Source organism: Arachis hypogaea, chromosome 12 (assembly GCF_003086295.3).
Source record: "Arachis hypogaea cultivar Tifrunner chromosome 12, arahy.Tifrunner.gnm2.J5K5, whole genome shotgun sequence".
Classification (NCBI taxonomy): domain Eukaryota; kingdom Viridiplantae; phylum Streptophyta; class Magnoliopsida; order Fabales; family Fabaceae; genus Arachis; species Arachis hypogaea.
In genome coordinates this window covers 98,937,457-98,952,030 of record NC_092047.1, presented here as the reverse complement: position 1 = coordinate 98,952,030, position 14,574 = coordinate 98,937,457, and positions in this window count along the sequence as shown.

Genomic DNA, 14,574 nt, shown 5'->3' with positions numbered 1-14,574 from the left:
TGACAATTAAACCTCAATCAATATTTAAATTGTTTGTCACAAGTACAAACCCAATAAAATTAACCGAAGTATTCAAACCTTGGGTCGTCTCTCAAGGAATTGCAGGGAAGTGTATGTATTATTGGTTATGAGATTGTATCTTTTTGGGTTTTGAGTTTAATAAGCAAGGAAAGAGAATTAGAAGTCCTATCCTTATTATCATTGTCAATTTTGATGGTAATTGTGAATTGATGCCTTCACTTAGTTAACCTCTAACCAATGGAAGAAGATCAAGTGCATACAATCAACTTGAGTTCACATGTCCTAGTCAACTCAAAGTGAGAGACTAGCTTTGGTGAAGTTCAAGCTAACCGGCAATCTTCAATTACCAATCAACAAAAGAGTTTTGATAACTCAAGAGTCTCTAATTGATCAATCCAAGTTAAGAACATAAAAATCTAAATTAAAATCCATCCAAGCATTTCATCAAACACTTGGAAGACACAAAATAAAAATATAGAAAATTAACACGGAATATTAAATCCAAACAACCAATTGCAAGAATCAATGACTAACAATTAAAGAGAGCAACAATAATCATAGAAAGCATAAATTTCATTAGACGAAATCAAATGTAACAATAGCTCATAAACATAAAAATGGTGAAAAAGAGAAATTAACAAGAGAAGAAGATGAACTAAAGTACTTAAACAAATAAAAGTGAGAGAAAACTAAATTAAAGAAAGATTGAACCTGAACCTAAGGAGAATTGAAAGAAAAAATCCTAAAACTCTCTAGAAACCTACATCTAAAACCTAACTAATGTGAATGATTGATCCCCTCCTCCAGTTCCGCTCTGCAGCCTCTAATGTGCATTTTCGAGCTTGAAACTGGGTCAAAAGCAGCCCAGAAATCGCCCCCAACATTTTTTGTAAATTGCAGCACGTGACACTCTGTCACGCGTACGCGTCAGCCATGCGTATGTGTCATTGGTCATTTCACTGGTCACGCGTACGCGTCGTCTATGCGTGCGCGTCGCTGCCAGCTTCTCAAAACTTCAATTTCTTGTATTCCTTCCACTTTTGCATGCTTCCTTTCCGTTCTCTAAACCATTCCTGCCCTATAAACCTTGAAAACACTTAACACACATATCACGGCATCGAATGGTAATAAGAGAGGATTGAAATTAGCAAATTTAAGGCCAAAGAAGCATGTTTTCAATCATAGCACGAAATTAGGAAGGAAAATGTAAAAATGCAATTTCTATGAATAAGTGTGAGAATAATGGATAAAATCCACTCAATTCAGCATAAAATGTACCACGAAATAGTGGTGCATCAATACACACTTCACTTCGCCACCCTCATAACACCCTGAACCTCCCTCCCCACCTACCCCACACATCACTCCTCAACCCCTTTGACATTCAACTAAACCAAAGAGACCTCCAACTCACTTGTCCAATTTTTAGTGTATGCAGTTGTGTTCCACAACTTCTTTGCACAGTGCCACGTCTTTCGGCAATAGGTATCCTATGTCCTGATTCTTATCATATGATCATTTATCGCATGCATACAAAATTTTCTCTCTTGTAATCAACTCCAATACTGAACCGCAGAGTTATGAGCAAGCCATCCAACATGAGTGTTGGAGCCAGGCAATTAAATCTGAAGTGAAAGCCTTTCAAGACAACCACAATTGGTCTATTGTTCCTTTCTCAAAGTCTCATAGAGCTGTGGGTTGCAAATGGGTGGTTAAGATCAAGTATCTTCTAAACGGTGCAATTGAAAGACATAAAGCTTGGCTTGTTGCCAAAGGTTACACAAAAACAACCCGTGTCAACTATTTTGACACATTCAGCCCAGTTCTTAAGCTCTCGACTTTCAGGATCCTTCTTGCTTTTGCATCAACAAAAGGGTGTTATATCCATTAATTGGATGTCAATATCGCATTTCTTCACAGTGACTTGCCTGAGACAGTTTATATGTGTGTTCCACCAGGACTCTATATTTCTCTTAATCATGTTTGTAAGCTTGAATGCTCTTTATATAGCCCCAAACAAGCCAACCTCCAATGGAATCATAAACTTTGTTCTATTTTAAAGCTTTTTGGCTACCATCAATCCAAGGTGAACCACTCTTTGTTCACTAAAGGCAGCTCTTCCTCTTTCACTACCATCTTAGTCTATGTCGATGATTTGGTACTGGCTGGTAATAATAAGGCTGAAATTCAACGTATGAAAACTTTGTTGGATGCTAAGTTTTGTATCAAGGATCTCAACGACCTTAAATACTTTCTTGGCTTTGAGATTGCTCGAAGTCAGCAGGCATCTTACTGTATTAGCGCAAGTATGCCTTGGATATTTTGAAGGAGTTTGGCCTCTCTGATGCCAAGCCAGTTTCTACAGCCATGAGCTACACTTCAATGCTGTCCAAGAGTTCTAGCACACTTCTTGCTGATTTGACTCCCTATCACCAATTCATAGGGAGGTTTTTGTACCTCACTAATACCAAGCGTGATATCAATTTCATAATGAACAAACTGAATTAGTACCTAGATTGCACGACCACAGATCATTTTAAGGCGGGCCTACACATCTTGAAATACATCAAGAATGCACCAGCGAGAGGCATATTGTTTGCTGCGAATTCTAACATGACATTGACAGGCTACTCTAATTCAGACGGCGGTATATGTGCGGACATACAAAGATCGGTCTCAAGATTTTGTTTCTTCTTTGGCTCGCCTCTGCTCTCTTAGAAAAGTAGAAAATAAACAACGGTTGCATGCACTTCTGCAGAGGCAGAATATAGAGCCTTGGCTTTGGCGACTTGTGTGAAAAGGTGGATAAGCTACATCCTCAAGGACTTTCAAGTGCCTTTGGACAAGCCAATCACGATTTTTTGCGACAACCATTCAGCTCTATACATTGCCTCTAATTTTTTCTTCCATGAACGTTTTAGGCATATTGAGATTCACTGTCATACTATGAGGGATAGATGTCAAGATGGTTCGCTAAAACTGTTGCCCATTTCCTCAGCCAAGTAGGTTGCGGATGTGTTGACCAAGAGTTTGGCTCCGAACATTTTTCGAAGTTTCATTCCAAGCTTGGACTGTTTGACATTCACAGTCAAGTTCAGGTCTTGTACCTTTATCAATGTGATTTTTACTTAAGGGGTGGGAATGGGTAGGGTAAGGTAGTTTTTGGATCCAACCATAATCTTATCCGCAGGTTGAGAATATCACAACCGAATATCACAACCTTAACCCTACCTATTCTTAACCCACATATTATTAAAAAGATGCAACATTATTATATAACTTGGTGATAATTTAAAATAGAACTTATTTTTATGTAAAAAAAGATATTAAATTATCAATTAATGATCTTCTCTTAGTGGATAAAGATCTTTTGTATTTAGTGAGGGATCATTTGTTCAACATCCACTTGAAACATATTTTTATATAAGTATATAACATGTATATATATAAGATGCGGGTTGGTCGAGTAAGATTGAGGCTCAATCCGCACCATATCCGACCCGACCGATACTACCCTACCCGCTGTGGATCGGGTTAGCAACCCTATCCGACCGAATTGGATCGGATTGGATACCCACAAATAGAGTGCATGTTACCACCCCTATTTTTACCCCTATAATAAAATCCATTTTCTGAAATTTCTTTTGCATTCACACCTATTAGCATACCGGAGATTCAACAAAAACATCCAACTCAAATTTTTTTCGAGACCTATTTAGTATATATTTATATTTTAATAAAAAAGAGGTATAAATACTAATAAAAGATATATTTTTTTATTATTTTTATTAATTTTATAATTATATATTTATTATTATATTTTTTTATTTTTTTTGTATAAAAAAATACAAATAAATTAAATTTTTATAATTTATTTTTTATATTTAAATTATCATCAAATAAAATATAAAAATATTATTTTCAATGTTCTGTCTTATTATTGCTCAATTGCTCCTAGTTTCCACGAGAATCTTCTGCTTCCTTAATTGCATTCAGTTCACCTCGGTTGTTAATACTTGAGAGTTGAAAAAAAAAAAATGTCTGTCTCATTTTTTTGAGCCACATATAAAATTGTGTAAGACCCGCGTGAAACGTTGAATGTTTAAATAAAGCCAAACTTTGAAAATAACTTTTTTAATAGAAAAATATTAATGACCAATATATTTTATTGAAACTAGTTTTATATTATTTGAATTTAAAATTTAATATTATTATTTAAAGTATTAAATAAATTTATTGGTCATATAATATTATTCTTTTTAAAACTAATCAAAATTCCAAAACCTTAATTTTTTACCTTTCATCCGGTTTTCTCTAGCTTTGAATACAAAATTATTTCTCCTAGAAGTAGACCAATGATGAAATTTCTAAATAATTTACATGAAAGTATCCCGTCTTATTCTTATACATTCAAATCCTATATGCTCAAAACAAATTCCATGATTTTCAGATTTGATTGCGGCATGCACTTTAAAAGGGTAAACAACAAAACCAAAATAAAATCGATATGAATAGTTTTTTAAAGTTTTGACTTGTGGTTATCAGAATTAAAAATTTTAATATAATTTTATATTAATTAATATTTAAATTTAATTTTTATATTAATATTTATTATAATATTTTTAATTTTTAAAAAATATTTTTAAATATATTTATTATTTATATTTATTAAAAATTATTTTTAATTTAATTTATTAAATATAAATATTATTTAAAAAATTAATTTTTAAAAATTAATTTTTATAAATTATTTTTAAAAAATAAAAATTTTAACAAACTAAACTTATGACGAATATAATATTACCAAAATAATTAGAGTATATAGTTAAGAGAATTTGATTTATTACTGCTTCTAGAATAGCATACAGGTATATTTTTTATCTTTAAAAATTTTAAAAAATTTTGGAAAATATTTTACGTATTTAAATTTATCTAATTCTATTCTTATTATTTAAAATATATTTCAAGAAATTTTAAAAATATTTTTAGTATTTAATTTGTTTTAATTTCATTTTTAATATTTTAAATACATTTTAATTATACTGCTGAATGGTGACAACCTTGGACTGCCATATCACACATCAGTAACACGTCAATCTATAATTTTGTATTTTTCAAATCAACTTAAAAGCCAATTTAATTATTGTCCCATATTAGAACAATCCAAAAAACATAAATACAAATATCAAATTACTTTTAAAACATTTGACATTGAAAAATAAAAAATTCAAAAATAATATTAACATTTATCCAAACCGTTTAGAATGAAAAAAGATATTTACCCAAATATTTTAATCTCTATATTGCTAGGTTTTTAAATAAATTTGTGAGAATGCTGGGTGAAATCCAATCTGTAACTACCCTGAATTGATAAGGTCCCAAAGATACATACACATATATTTCCACCGAATACACACAGAAACTACAAAATTTTGGGATTGTTTTAATTTCTTTACCTAATATTCCTAAACTTGATATATATACACAAGAAATCAATGAAAAACAGATTACGAACTAGTGAGATTTCCATGGTAAACACTGCAAATTAGTGCAAGAATTTGTCCAAGTATTTGAGCAGGCACCATCAATTCCATCACAACACTTGCAAACAACTCCAAGTGTAGAAAAAATCTTAGAGTACTCTGCAAATATAAAGTCAATAATATTATTGCAAATACCACACAAAATCCCAATAATTTGTGGCACCAGAGATAAAAAGAAATGTAAGAAATTGAAGAGTAGCTGTAATTACGATATTAACCTTGATGTGATACTAAGGAGAGTGCCCTTCCTTCTACAACTGATGAAGATCTCTCTCCATTTGAAACAATCAAGAGTAGCAGTAAGACCAAGATCACTGGTTTCTTATTGTTCATACCCATAATCATAATCATATACTTCAATTTGTTCTTGTTGGTGAGCTTCAAACAAAACCTGATGATGAGGTTCAAGAGCTATGAAGCATTGCGGTTTTGAGAACTTTTAAAGATTTTGAAAAAAGATGGGATATGTATTTGCCTAGAAAGTATCATGAGGCACATATGATTATATTGTAATATTTATTATATATAAAACCCAAAACTGAAATGGACTAATTAATAAATTAATAACAATGATAGTGACAGGGCCTAATTGGGTTCGGTTGTGACATTTTCCTTAGTATGTGCATGGTTTCTCTAGAAGAAAAGGGTGGCATATAAAGGTCTGAATTTAATTTAATTATTTTTAATTTGGATCTTATGAAATGTTGCGATGTTGGGTGGGGGTGGGCTTCTGGAAGGAACATAGAAATCATGCCACACGTTTCCCACACAGTTACGTCTCCCTTTGAGAGGAGATGACTGAGAAATTGGATATCACTTTCCTGCTTTAAAAGCCTTAAACCCTTTTTCTTTTTCGGCAATATTACATGACCGTTGGATCAATATTTGGGATTTGGCTAACAATATTTTATACTCATATTAATAAAAATTTATATAAATAAATTACATAATAAATATTTATATTTATTAAAATTTATGTACATAGATTAATATATTTTATATTTATATTCATTAAAATTTCAATATATAAATTAATAAAATTTATTTATTAAAGATAATTTAATATTTTTGTTGATTAAATATTAATTAAAATTGTTAAAAACTGTTGGTTCTGAAGATTTTTTATTTTTTTCTCTCAACTTTTTAAAACTTGAATTTTTTTCATTTGTAAATTAATAATATAAAAAAATTCCTTATAAACATTTATTATGTATTTTCATATAAAATATTATTAGTCTTATACTTTAAACAAAACAGATAATTAGATAACATAGTGGAAAAAAAAATGATATAGATTAGTACATCAAAATTACTTTTTCCCCAAAAAGAATCATTTTCCAATTATTAGAAACGAGGATTCTATTATATTATAAAAAAAGAAAATATCCTTTCGAGCATAGCCAAATTTATTGTTTTAACTAATATTTTAATAAGAAAATAAATTTTAGGTTGTTTATAATTTTATTAAATTTATAACTAAATTTTTACGTTATAAAATTTTGTACATAGATTTTTTAACTAAATTAAACTACTGTATTTTTTGTTAACTGGTGCGCAGAAATCGTGATCGGTCATTCCTTGGTAACGGCGCTAAAAACTTAATACGCACGTTCATAATTTTAGTTCTTTGTCACAACTTCGCACAACTAACCAGCAAGTGCACTGGGTCGTCCAACTAATAAACCTTACGTGAGTAAGGGTCGATCCCACGGAGATTGTCGGCTTGAAGCAAGCTATGGTCATCTTGCAAATATCAGTCAGGCAGATTCATATGGTTATGGATATTTGATAATTAAAATATAATTAAAATATAAAACAGGATAGAGATACTTATGTAATTCATTGGTGAGAATTTCAGATAAGCGTATAGAGATGCTTTTGTTCCTTCTAAATCTCTGCTTTTCTGCTGTCTTCATCCAATCATTCCTACTCCTTTCCATGGCAAGCTTATGTTGGGCATCACCGTTGTCAATGGCTACATCCCGTCCTCTCAGTGAAAATGGTCCAAAATGCGCTGTCACCGCACGGCTAATCATCTGTCAGTCCTCGATCATACTGGAATAGGATTCAGTAATCCTTTTGCGTCTGTCACTACGCCCAGCACTCACGAGTTTGAAGCTCGTCACAGCCATCCCTTCCCAGATCCTACTCGGAATATCACAGACAAGGTTTAGACTTTCCGGATCTCAAGAATGGCCGCCAATAATTCTAGCCTATACCACGAAGATTCTGATCGTGAATCAGAAGGCTAAGAGATATGCATTCAAGCTTGTTTGCATGTAGAACGGAAGTGTTTGTCAGGCACGCGTTCATAAGTGAGAATGATGATGAGCGTCACATAATCATCACATTCATCATGTTCTTGTGTGTGAATGAATATCTTAGAGAAGAAATAGGCTTGAATTGAATAGAAAAACAATAGTACTTTGCATTAATTCATGAGGAACAGCAGAGCTCCACACCTTAATCTATGGTGTGTAGAAACTCTACCGTTGAAAATACATAAGAACAAGGTCCAGGAATGGCCGAATGGCTAGCCTCCAAAACGTGATCAAAGGATCAAAAGATAATCCAAAGATTCCAAGATGTAAAAACAATAGTAAAAAGTTCTATTTATACTAAACTAGTTACTAGGGTTTATAGAGATAAGTAAATGATGTAGAAATCCACTTCCGGGCCCACTTGGTGTGTACTTGGCCTGAGCATTGAAGCTTTCACGTGTAGAGGTCTTTCTTGGAGTTAAACGCCAGTTTGTAACCTGTTTCTGGCGTTTAACTCTGCTTTGCAACCTGTTTCTGGCGTTTAACTCTAGAATAGGGCAGAGAGCTGGCGTTGAACGCCAGTTTGCGTCATCTAAACTCGGGCAAAGTATGGACTATTATATATTGATGGAAAGCCCTGGATGTCTACTTTCCAACGCAATTGAGAGCGTGCCATTTGGACTTCTGTAGCTCTAGAAAATCCACTTTGAGTGCAGGGAGGTTAGAATCCAACAGCATCTGCAGTCCTTCTTCAACCTCTGAATCTGATTTTTGCTCAAGTCCCTCAATTTCAGCCAGAAAATACCTGAAATCACAAAAAAACACACAAACTCATAGTAAAGTCCAGAAATGTGATTTTTATTTAAAAACTAATAAAAATATACTAAAAACTAACTAAATCATACTAAAAACTATGTAAAAACAATGCCAAAAAGCGTATCAATTATCCGCTCATCACAACACCAAACTTAAATTGTTGCTTGTCCCCAAGCAACTGAAAATCAAATAGGATAAAAAGAAGAGAATATACTATAAATTCTAAAATATCAATGAAACTTAGCTCCATTCAGATGAGCGGGACTAGTAGCTTTTTGCCTCTAGAATAGTTTTGGCATCTCAATTTATCCCTTGAAGTTCAGAATGATTGGTATCTATAGGAACTCAGAATTCAGATAGTGTTATTGATTCTCCTAGTTCAGTATGTTGATTCTTGAACACAGCTACTTTATGAGTCTTGGTCGTGGCCCTAAGCACTTTGTTTTCCAGTATTACCACCGGATACATAAATGTCACAGACACATAATTGGGTGAACCTTTTTAGATTGTGACTTAGCTTTGATAGAGTCCCCAATTAGAGGTGTCCAGGGTTCTTAAGCACACTCTTCTTATTGCTTTGGACCTCGACTTTAACCGCTTAGTCTCAAGTTTTCACTTGACACCTTCACGCCACAAGCACATGGTTAGGGACAGCTTGGTTTAGCCACTTAGGCCAGGATTTTATTCCTTTAGGCCCTCCTATCCACTGATGCTCAAAGCCTTGGATCCTTTTTATTACCCTTGCCTTTTGGTTTTAAGGGCTATTGCTTTTTGCTCTTGCCTTTTGGTTTAAAGAGCTTTTGGCTTTTTCTGGTTGCTTTTTCTTTTTCTTTTTTTTTTTGCCATTTTTCTTTTCTTTTTTTTTTCGCAAGCTTTTGTATTCACTGCTTTTTCTTGCTTCAAGAATCATTTTTATGATTTTTCAGATCATCAAATAACATTTCTCCTTTTTCATCATTCTTTCAAGAGCCAACATATTTAACATTCATAAACAACAATTTCAAAAGACATATGCACTGTTCAAGCATTCATTCAGAGAACAGAAAGTATTATCACCACATCAAAATAATTAAACTAGTTTCAAGGATGAATTCGAATCATGTACTTCTTGTTCTTTTGTAATTAAAACATTTTTCATTTAAGAAAGGTGATGGATTCATAGGACATTCATAACTTTAAGGCATAGACACTTAAATACTAATGATCATGTAATAAGACACAAACATAAACATAAAGCATAGTAAACAAAAAACAGAGAAATAAGAACAAGGAGATTAAGGAACGGGTCCACCTTAGTGAGGGTGGCGTCTTCCTCTTCTTGAAGAACCAATGGTGCTCTTGAGCTCCTCTATGTCTCTTCCTTGCCTTTGTTGCTCCTCCCTCATAGCTCTTTGATCTTCTCTAATCTCATGGAGGATGATGGAGTGCTCTTGTTGAGGTCCATGATCTCTTGTTTGCTCCATCCTTTTCTTAGTGATGGGCTTGTCCTCTTCAATGAGGATGTCTCCCTCTATGTCAATTTTAGCCGAATTGCAGAGGTGGCAAATGAGGTGAGGAAAAGCTAACCTTGCCAAAGTGGAGGACTTGTCAGCCACCTTGTAGAGTTCTTGAGGTATAATCTCATGAACTTCCACTTCCTCCCCAATCATGATACTATGGATCATGATGGCCCGGTCTATAGTAACTTCAGACCGGTTGCTAGTAGGAATGATTGAGCGTTGAATAAACTCCAACCATCCTCTAGCTACAGGCTTAAGGTCCAGTCTTCTCAATTGAACCGGCTTGCCTCTTGAGTCAACTTTCCATCGAGCTCCTTCCACACATATGTCCATGAGGACTTGGTCCAACCTTTGATCAAAGTTGACCCTTCTAGTGTAGGGGCGTGCGTTTTCTTCCATCATTGGCAAGTTGAACGCCAGCCTTACATTTTTCGGACTGAAATCTAAGTATTTCCCCCGAACCATGGTAAGCCAATGCTTTGGATTCGGGTTCACACTTTGATCATGGTTCCTAGTGATCCATGCGTTTGCATAGAACTTTTGAACCATTAAGATCCCGACTTGTTGAATGGGGTTGGTAAGAACTTCCCAACCTCTTCTTCGGATCTCATGTCGGATCTCCGGATACTCATTCTTTTTGAGCTTGAAAGGAACCTCAGGGATCACTTTCTTCTTGGCCACAACTTCATAGAAGTGGTCTTGATGGACCTTTGAGATGAATCTCTCCATCTCCCATGACTCAGAGGTGGAAGCAATTGCCTTCCCTTTCCTCTTTCTTGAGGTTTCTTTGGCCTTAGGTGCCATTAATGGTTATGAAAAAATAAAAGGCAATGCTTTTACCACACCAAACTTAAAATATTTTCTCATCCCCGAGCAAAAGAAGAAAGAAAGAAGGAGAAGAGGAAGAAAATAGAGGAGATGGAGGGAGAAAGTGTATTCGGCCAAGGGGGAGAAGAAAAGGGTTGTGTTGTGTGAAAATGAAGAGGGGATGAGGGGTTTATATAGGAGTGGGAGGAGGTTTAGGGTTCGGCCACTAGGGTTGGGTTTGGGAGGGAAAAGAGTTTGAATTTTGGAGGTAGGTGGGGTTTTTGGGGAAGAGAGGATGGATGTGAGTGGTGAAGAGGTGATGTGGAAGAGTGATTGAGGTGATTGGTGAGGGGTATTTGTGGAAGAGAGTTATGAAAAGGTGTGAAGAGGAGAGAAGAAAATGTGGGGATCCTGTGGGGTCCACAGATCTAGTGGGGTCAAGGACTTAACATCCCTGCTCCAATTAGGTGTGTAAAACGCCCTTAGCATGCATGTCTGGCGTTAAATGCCAGCTTGTTGCTTTTTTTGGCGTTAAACGCCCAAATGTTGCTTGTTTCTGGCGTTTAATGCCATTTTCATGCTCTGTTCTGGCGTTAAACGCCAGTTTGGTGCTTGTTTCTGGCATTTAACGCCAGCTTGATGCTTCTTTCTGGTGTTAAACGCCAGTTTGATGCTTCTTACTGGCGTTTAAACGCCAGTAAGTTCTTCCTCCAGGGTGAGCTATTTTTAAAGCTGTTTTTCATTTTGTTTTTGATTTTTCAGTAGTTTTTGTGACTCCACATGATCATCAACCTAAAAAAGACATAAAATAACAATAGGAAATAAATAAATATAATTAAATAACATTGGGTTGCCTCCCAACAAGCACTTCTTTAACGTCAATAGCTTGACCGTGAGCTCTCATGGAGCCTCACAGATAATCAGAGCAAGGTTGGGACATCCCAACACCAAACTTAGAGTTTGAATGTGGGGGTTCAACACCAAACTTAGAGTTTGGTTGTGGCCTCCCAGCACCAAACTTAGAGTTTGACTGTGGGGGCTTTGGTTGACTCTGCAGTAAGAGAAGCTTTTCATGCTTCCTCTCCATGGTTACAGAAGGAGATCCTTGAGTCTTAAACACAAGGTTGTCCTCATTCAGTTGAAGGACCAATTCTCCTCTATCCACATCAATTACAGCTCTTGTTGTGGCTAGGAAGGGTCTTCTAAGGATGATGGATTCATCCTCTTCCTTCCCAGTGTCTAGGATTATGAAATCAGCTGGGATGTAAAGGCCTTCAACCTTTACTAATACGTCCTCTACTTGTCCATAAGCCTGTTTTCTTGAGTTGTCTGCCATCTCTAATGAGATTCTGGCAGCTTGCACCTCAAAGATCCCAAGTTTCTCCATTACAGAGAGTGGCATTAAGTTTATGCCTGATCCCAGGTCACACAGAGCCTTCTCAAAGGTCATGGTGCCTATGTTACAGGGTATTAACAATTTACCAGGATCCTGTTTCTTTTGAGGTAGAGTTTGCTGAACCAAGGCATTTAGTTCCTTAATGAGCAATGGAGGTTCATCCTCCCAAGTCTCATTACCAAATAATTTGGCATTCAGCTTCATGATTGCTCCTAAATATTGAGCAACTTGCTCTTCAGCAATGTCTTCATCTTCTTCAGAAGATGAATAGTCATCTTCTTCAGAAGATGAATAGTCATCAGAGCTCATGAATGGTATAAGGAGGTTCAATGGAATCTCTATGGTCTCTAGATGAGCCTCGGATTCCTTTGGTTCCTCAAAGGGAAACTCTTTATTGGTCACTGAACGTCCTGATGAGCGGATAATTTATACGCTTTTTGGTATTATTTTTACATAGTTTTTAGTATGATTTGATTAGTTTTTAGTATATTTTTATTAGTTTTTAAATAAAAATTACATTTCTGGACTTTACTATGATTTTGTGTGTTTTTCTGTGATTTCAGGTATTTTCTGGCTGAAATTGAGGGACCTGAGCAAAAATCTGATCCAGAGGCTGAAAAAGGACTGCAGATGCTGTTGGATTCTGATCTCCCTGCACTCAAAGTGGATTTTCTAGAGTTACAGAAGTCCAAATGGCGCGCTCTTAATTGCGTTGGAAAGTAGACATCCAGGGCTTTCCAGCAATATATAATAGTCCATACTTTTCTTGAGGATAGACGATGTAAACTGGCGTTCAACGCTAGTTCCATGTTGCATTCTGGCGTTAAACGCCAGAAACAGGTTACAAGTTGGAGTTAAACGCCAGAAACAGGTTACAACCTGGCGTTTAACTCTAGAAACAGCCTAGGCATATGTAAAGCTCAAGTCTCAGCCCCAACACACACCAAGTGGGCCCCAGAAGTGGATTTCTGCACTATCTATCTCAGTTTACTCATTTTCTGTAAACCTAGGTTACTAGTTTAGTATTTAAACAACTTTTAGAGATTTATTTTGTACCTCATGACATTTTTAGATCTGAACTTTGTACTCTTTGACGGTATGAGTCTCTAAACTCCATTGTTGGGGGTGAGGAGCTCTGCTGTGTCTCGATGAATTAATGCAATTATTTCTGTTTTCTATTCAAACACGCTTGTTTCTATCTAATATGTTCATTCGCACTTCAATATGATGGATGTGATGATCCGTGACATTCATCATCATTCTCAACCTATGAATGCGTGACTGACAACCACCTCCGTTCTACCTTCGATTGAATGAGTATCTCTTGGATTCCTTAATCAGAATCTTCGTGGTATAAGCTAGAATCCATTGGCAGCATTCTTGAGAATCCAGAAAGTCTAAACTTTGTCTGTGGTATTCTGAGTAGGATTCAGGGATTAAATGACTGTGACAAGCTTCAAACTCACAAGGGTTGGGCGTAGTGACAGACGCAAAAGGATCAATGGATCCTATTCCAGCATGAGTGAGAACCGACAGATGATTAGCCGTGCGGTGACAGCGCACCTGGACCATTTTCACTGAGAGGACAGATGGCAGCCATTGACAGCGGTGATCCACCAACACACAGCATGCCATAGGAGGAACCTTGCGTGCGTGAAGAAGAAGACAGGGGGAAAGCAAAGATTCAGAAGACAAATCATCTCCAAAACTCCAACATATTCTCCATTACTGCATAAGAAGTATTTAATTCATGCTCTTTTATTTTTCGCAATCCAAACTGATAATTATAATTGATATCCTGACTAAGAATTACAAGATAACCAGAGATTGCTTCAAGTCAACAATCTCCGTGGGATTCGACTCTTACTCACGTAAGGTATTACTTGGACGACCCAGTGCACTTGCTGGTTAGTGGTACGATTTGTGAAAAGTGTGATTTACAATTCGTGCACCACGTCCCAGGAGGTCTTCCTCACTAGGATTCACGTCCTCCTCCTCCTCTCTGGGTTCGGCCACACCAAGTAAGGTAATGGCCTTGCACTCTCTTTTTGGATTCTCTTCTGTATTGCTTGGGAGAGTACTAGGAGGGGTTTCAGTGACTCTTTTACTCAGCTGGCCCACTTGTGCCTCCAAATTCCTAATGGAGGACCTTGTTTTATTCATCAAACTCACAGTGGCTTTAGATATATCAGAGACTATATTTGCTAAGCTAGATGGATTCTGCTCAGAAT